Source organism: Saccostrea echinata, unplaced genomic scaffold (assembly GCF_033153115.1).
Source record: "Saccostrea echinata isolate AGI-Se365-2 ecotype Australia unplaced genomic scaffold, CSIRO_AGI_Sech_v1 ptg000265l, whole genome shotgun sequence".
NCBI lineage: Eukaryota > Metazoa > Mollusca > Bivalvia > Ostreida > Ostreidae > Saccostrea > Saccostrea echinata.
The window spans coordinates 22,111-28,551 of NW_026890014.1; the positions used below are offsets into that span (position 1 = coordinate 22,111).

The following is a 6,441-nucleotide window of genomic DNA, read 5'->3' on the forward strand; positions in this document are numbered from 1 at the left end:
GAAGAGGTGCAAAGGGTTCAGGGATACACTGCGGCCAACCCAAGCATTGGAGGTAATGAGACTTGCAGTCTGTATACTCCTTGCACTCTGTGGACTTTTGTTACTCGTTCCTTGTTGCGGGTGTGTTACTCGGGCTTTGACCTGTAGACATCTTTGTTAACAGGTACGGGGGTTGGACTGGTCTGGTTCCGTGGAAGAAGAGCAGACCGTCACCTGCAGGCAGCAGTTGTGTGATGGAGTGGGGTCAATCCCTGACGTGCAGGTAAGACGCAATGTACTCATCTTGCACTGTGTGCACTTTCATTACTGTGTGTTTGTGTTAAGGATGTCTTAACTCTGCTGTTTGCACTGGGTGAATTCTTGTAACTCGACGAAGTTGTTTTGATGTCTTGGTTTTGCTTTATTAGCCGAAGAGGAGGTGTCTGCTGACCCGGACGGATCCCAACTGCAGTCAAGTAGAGAAGAGGAGGTAAGATTCACACTCTACTTGTTGCAGCTTTTCATGATCTTTTCCTTGCCAATTGATGTTGATCGTATCAGCCTTTGACCTCTTGACTTCCAATTGACAGGATGCACAGCAAACAGCAGAGCCCAGCAGAAGTCCAGGATCCAATTCCGCAACCAGGAAGCCTAATAGAGAAGCTTTTTGAATTTATTTCCTTCTGTCTCTTCTTCTCTTCTCTGTCTCCTAAACACTTCCCCTAATCTAACATAACTAACCATCCCCCCCTTCCCCTCAATCCCCCTTTATGCCCTTTCCTGATCTAACTGTCTTCATCTGCTAACTTGTTTTTCAACTTATTTTGTTGTGAATTTCTGTGCTTTGTTTCACTGTTTTGAATTTTTACTAATCTCTTCTCAGTTGTATATTTTCAGGGACCCGGACGAGGGACGCCGCCGAAGCAGCCAGCCGCCCAGCCCACAGACGGAGACGACCCCATTGCCCAGCCCTGTCTAGCGGCCAACATTGGCCAAAGCGGTGAGTAACAGGCTGCTTTTGTAGCACTTCTGGATTCCTGTTTTGCATTATAACTTGATCAGAGCAGCTAGGGTGCTCCTTTGACCTCCTGACTTTGTGTGTTTTCAGGAGCGTCGATCCCACTGAGACGTACAGCAGCACTCTGGAGAGCAGGGATCGACTGCCACCGCCCATTGAAGAGAGGGTAAGATTCATGTCTTAAACCTGTATTAACCGTGTTGATTTTTTTTCTCTCATCTCACTTGAAGCAGATTGTGACCTCTCTTGATGTCTTGTCTTTCTACTGTAGAGATGCAGTGTGATGCAGCCCTCTATCCCCAGGGGTGTGAAGAGGAGACTGCCAACCCAAGGATGGTAAGATGCATTTTGCACGCCTCCCACTCTGTGGAGTTTCTTCATTTCTACTGTTTTCATTGGTCTAAGCACACTTGTTTGACTACTGCACATTTGCTGTTAACAGGTCCTGGTTTGGCTGTTCTGGATCCAGAGTGCGGACTGCGGCCTGCCGGAAGAGGTGCAAAGGGTTCAGGGATACACTGCGGCCAACCCAAGCATTGGAGGTAATGAGACTTGCAGTCTGTATACTCCTTGCACTCTGTGGACTTTTGTTACTCGTTCCTTGTTGCGGGTGTGTTACTCGGGCTTTGACCTGTAGACATCTTTGTTAACAGGTACGGGGGTTGGACTGGTCTGGTTCCGTGGAAGAAGAGCAGACCGTCACCTGCAGGCAGCAGTTGTGTGATGGAGTGGGGTCAATCCCTGACGTGCAGGTAAGACGCAATGTACTCATCTTGCACTGTGTGCACTTTCATTACTGTGTGTTTGTGTTAAGGATGTCTTAACTCTGCTGTTTGCACTGGGTGAATTCTTGTAACTCGACGAAGTTGTTTTGATGTCTTGGTTTTGCTTTATTAGCCGAAGAGGAGGTGTCTGCTGACCCGGACGGATCCCAACTGCAGTCAAGTAGAGAAGAGGAGGTAAGATTCACACTCTACTTGTTGCAGCTTTTCATGATCTTTTCCTTGCCAATTGATGTTGATCGTATCAGCCTTTGACCTCTTGACTTCCAATTGACAGGATGCACAGCAAACAGCAGAGCCCAGCAGAAGTCCAGGATCCAATTCCGCAACCAGGAAGCCTAATAGAGAAGCTTTTTGAATTTATTTCCTTCTGTCTCTTCTTCTCTTCTCTGTCTCCTAAACACTTCCCCTAATCTAACATAACTAACCATCCCCCCTTCCCCTCAATCCCCCTTTATGCCCTTTCCTGATCTAACTGTCTTCATCTGCTAACTTGTTTTTCAACTTATTTTGTTGTGAATTTCTGTGCTTTGTTTCACTGTTTTGAATTTTTACTAATCTCTTCTCAGTTGTATATTTTCAGGGACCCGGACGAGGGACGCCGCCGAAGCAGCCAGCCGCCCAGCCCACAGACGGAGACGACCCCATTGCCCAGCCCTGTCTAGCGGCCAACATTGGCCAAAGCGGTGAGTAACAGGCTGCTTTTGTAGCACTTCTGGATTCCTGTTTTGCATTATAACTTGATCAGAGCAGCTAGGGTGCTCCTTTGACCTCCTGACTTTGTGTGTTTTCAGGAGCGTCGATCCCACTGAGACGTACAGCAGCACTCTGGAGAGCAGGGATCGACTGCCACCGCCCATTGAAGAGAGGGTAAGATTCATGTCTTAAACCTGTATTAACCGTGTTGATTTTTTTTCTCTCATCTCACTTGAAGCAGATTGTGACCTCTCTTGATGTCTTGTCTTTCTACTGTAGAGATGCAGTGTGATGCAGCCCTCTATCCCCAGGGGTGTGAAGAGGAGACTGCCAACCCAAGGATGGTAAGATGCATTTTGCACGCCTCCCACTCTGTGGAGTTTCTTCATTTCTACTGTTTTCATTGGTCTAAGCACACTTGTTTGACTACTGCACATTTGCTGTTAACAGGTCCTGGTTTGGCTGTTCTGGATCCAGAGTGCGGACTGCGGCCTGCCGGAAGAGGTGCAAAGGGTTCAGGGATACACTGCGGCCAACCCAAGCATTGGAGGTAATGAGACTTGCAGTCTGTATACTCCTTGCACTCTGTGGACTTTTGTTACTCGTTCCTTGTTGCGGGTGTGTTACTCGGGCTTTGACCTGTAGACATCTTTGTTAACAGGTACGGGGGTTGGACTGGTCTGGTTCCGTGGAAGAAGAGCAGACCGTCACCTGCAGGCAGCAGTTGTGTGATGGAGTGGGGTCAATCCCTGACGTGCAGGTAAGACGCAATGTACTCATCTTGCACTGTGTGCACTTTCATTACTGTGTGTTTGTGTTAAGGATGTCTTAACTCTGCTGTTTGCACTGGGTGAATTCTTGTAACTCGACGAAGTTGTTTTGATGTCTTGGTTTTGCTTTATTAGCCGAAGAGGAGGTGTCTGCTGACCCGGACGGATCCCAACTGCAGTCAAGTAGAGAAGAGGAGGTAAGATTCACACTCTACTTGTTGCAGCTTTTCATGATCTTTTCCTTGCCAATTGATGTTGATCGTATCAGCCTTTGACCTCTTGACTTCCAATTGACAGGATGCACAGCAAACAGCAGAGCCCAGCAGAAGTCCAGGATCCAATTCCGCAACCAGGAAGCCTAATAGAGAAGCTTTTTGAATTTATTTCCTTCTGTCTCTTCTTCTCTTCTCTGTCTCCTAAACACTTCCCCTAATCTAACATAACTAACCATCCCCCCCTTCCCCTCAATCCCCCTTTATGCCCTTTCCTGATCTAACTGTCTTCATCTGCTAACTTGTTTTTCAACTTATTTTGTTGTGAATTTCTGTGCTTTGTTTCACTGTTTTGAATTTTTACTAATCTCTTCTCAGTTGTATATTTTCAGGGACCCGGACGAGGGACGCCGCCGAAGCAGCCAGCCGCCCAGCCCACAGACGGAGACGACCCCATTGCCCAGCCCTGTCTAGCGGCCAACATTGGCCAAAGCGGTGAGTAACAGGCTGCTTTTGTAGCACTTCTGGATTCCTGTTTTGCATTATAACTTGATCAGAGCAGCTAGGGTGCTCCTTTGACCTCCTGACTTTGTGTGTTTTCAGGAGCGTCGATCCCACTGAGACGTACAGCAGCACTCTGGAGAGCAGGGATCGACTGCCACCGCCCATTGAAGAGAGGGTAAGATTCATGTCTTAAACCTGTATTAACCGTGTTGATTTTTTTTCTCTCATCTCACTTGAAGCAGATTGTGACCTCTCTTGATGTCTTGTCTTTCTACTGTAGAGATGCAGTGTGATGCAGCCCTCTATCCCCAGGGGTGTGAAGAGGAGACTGCCAACCCAAGGATGGTAAGATGCATTTTGCACGCCTCCCACTCTGTGGAGTTTCTTCATTTCTACTGTTTTCATTGGTCTAAGCACACTTGTTTGACTACTGCACATTTGCTGTTAACAGGTCCTGGTTTGGCTGTTCTGGATCCAGAGTGCGGACTGCGGCCTGCCGGAAGAGGTGCAAAGGGTTCAGGGATACACTGCGGCCAACCCAAGCATTGGAGGTAATGAGACTTGCAGTCTGTATACTCCTTGCACTCTGTGGACTTTTGTTACTCGTTCCTTGTTGCGGGTGTGTTACTCGGGCTTTGACCTGTAGACATCTTTGTTAACAGGTACGGGGGTTGGACTGGTCTGGTTCCGTGGAAGAAGAGCAGACCGTCACCTGCAGGCAGCAGTTGTGTGATGGAGTGGGGTCAATCCCTGACGTGCAGGTAAGACGCAATGTACTCATCTTGCACTGTGTGCACTTTCATTACTGTGTGTTTGTGTTAAGGATGTCTTAACTCTGCTGTTTGCACTGGGTGAATTCTTGTAACTCGACGAAGTTGTTTTGATGTCTTGGTTTTGCTTTATTAGCCGAAGAGGAGGTGTCTGCTGACCCGGACGGATCCCAACTGCAGTCAAGTAGAGAAGAGGAGGTAAGATTCACACTCTACTTGTTGCAGCTTTTCATGATCTTTTCCTTGCCAATTGATGTTGATCGTATCAGCCTTTGACCTCTTGACTTCCAATTGACAGGATGCACAGCAAACAGCAGAGCCCAGCAGAAGTCCAGGATCCAATTCCGCAACCAGGAAGCCTAATAGAGAAGCTTTTTGAATTTATTTCCTTCTGTCTCTTCTTCTCTTCTCTGTCTCCTAAACACTTCCCCTAATCTAACATAACTAACCATCCCCCCCTTCCCCTCAATCCCCCTTTATGCCCTTTCCTGATCTAACTGTCTTCATCTGCTAACTTGTTTTTCAACTTATTTTGTTGTGAATTTCTGTGCTTTGTTTCACTGTTTTGAATTTTTACTAATCTCTTCTCAGTTGTATATTTTCAGGGACCCGGACGAGGGACGCCGCCGAAGCAGCCAGCCGCCCAGCCCACAGACGGAGACGACCCCATTGCCCAGCCCTGTCTAGCGGCCAACATTGGCCAAAGCGGTGAGTAACAGGCTGCTTTTGTAGCACTTCTGGATTCCTGTTTTGCATTATAACTTGATCAGAGCAGCTAGGGTGCTCCTTTGACCTCCTGACTTTGTGTGTTTTCAGGAGCGTCGATCCCACTGAGACGTACAGCAGCACTCTGGAGAGCAGGGATCGACTGCCACCGCCCATTGAAGAGAGGGTAAGATTCATGTCTTAAACCTGTATTAACCGTGTTGATTTTTTTTCTCTCATCTCACTTGAAGCAGATTGTGACCTCTCTTGATGTCTTGTCTTTCTACTGTAGAGATGCAGTGTGATGCAGCCCTCTATCCCCAGGGGTGTGAAGAGGAGACTGCCAACCCAAGGATGGTAAGATGCATTTTGCACGCCTCCCACTCTGTGGAGTTTCTTCATTTCTACTGTTTTCATTGGTCTAAGCACACTTGTTTGACTACTGCACATTTGCTGTTAACAGGTCCTGGTTTGGCTGTTCTGGATCCAGAGTGCGGACTGCGGCCTGCCGGAAGAGGTGCAAAGGGTTCAGGGATACACTGCGGCCAACCCAAGCATTGGAGGTAATGAGACTTGCAGTCTGTATACTCCTTGCACTCTGTGGACTTTTGTTACTCGTTCCTTGTTGCGGGTGTGTTACTCGGGCTTTGACCTGTAGACATCTTTGTTAACAGGTACGGGGGTTGGACTGGTCTGGTTCCGTGGAAGAAGAGCAGACCGTCACCTGCAGGCAGCAGTTGTGTGATGGAGTGGGGTCAATCCCTGACGTGCAGGTAAGACGCAATGTACTCATCTTGCACTGTGTGCACTTTCATTACTGTGTGTTTGTGTTAAGGATGTCTTAACTCTGCTGTTTGCACTGGGTGAATTCTTGTAACTCGACGAAGTTGTTTTGATGTCTTGGTTTTGCTTTATTAGCCGAAGAGGAGGTGTCTGCTGACCCGGACGGATCCCAACTGCAGTCAAGTAGAGAAGAGGAGGTAAGATTCACACTCTACTTGTTGC

At 47.8% G+C, this 6,441-nt stretch overlaps 5 long non-coding RNA genes across 5 annotated transcripts; all 5 read left to right on the top strand.

The window, feature by feature from the left end:
• Positions 1-469, top strand: LOC133177851 (uncharacterized). The gene is made up of 3 exons (XR_009719849.1): positions 1-52; positions 164-262; positions 408-469. It is a non-coding gene; the product is annotated as an uncharacterized LOC133177851 (long non-coding RNA).
• A 1,018-nt stretch (positions 470-1,487) lies between these two features.
• Positions 1,488-1,956, top strand: LOC133177850 (uncharacterized). Its single transcript, XR_009719848.1, has 3 exons — positions 1,488-1,539; positions 1,651-1,749; positions 1,895-1,956. It is a non-coding gene; the product is annotated as an uncharacterized LOC133177850 (long non-coding RNA).
• Positions 1,957-2,973: 1,017 nt separating this feature from the next.
• LOC133177849 (uncharacterized) lies at positions 2,974-3,442 on the top strand. The gene is made up of 3 exons (XR_009719847.1): positions 2,974-3,025; positions 3,137-3,235; positions 3,381-3,442. It is a non-coding gene; the product is annotated as an uncharacterized LOC133177849 (long non-coding RNA).
• A 1,018-nt stretch (positions 3,443-4,460) lies between these two features.
• Positions 4,461-4,929, top strand: LOC133177848 (uncharacterized). Its single transcript, XR_009719846.1, has 3 exons — positions 4,461-4,512; positions 4,624-4,722; positions 4,868-4,929. It is a non-coding gene; the product is annotated as an uncharacterized LOC133177848 (long non-coding RNA).
• A 1,018-nt stretch (positions 4,930-5,947) lies between these two features.
• LOC133177847 (uncharacterized) lies at positions 5,948-6,416 on the top strand. The gene is made up of 3 exons (XR_009719845.1): positions 5,948-5,999; positions 6,111-6,209; positions 6,355-6,416. It is a non-coding gene; the product is annotated as an uncharacterized LOC133177847 (long non-coding RNA).
• Positions 6,417-6,441: the final 25 nt, after the last annotated feature.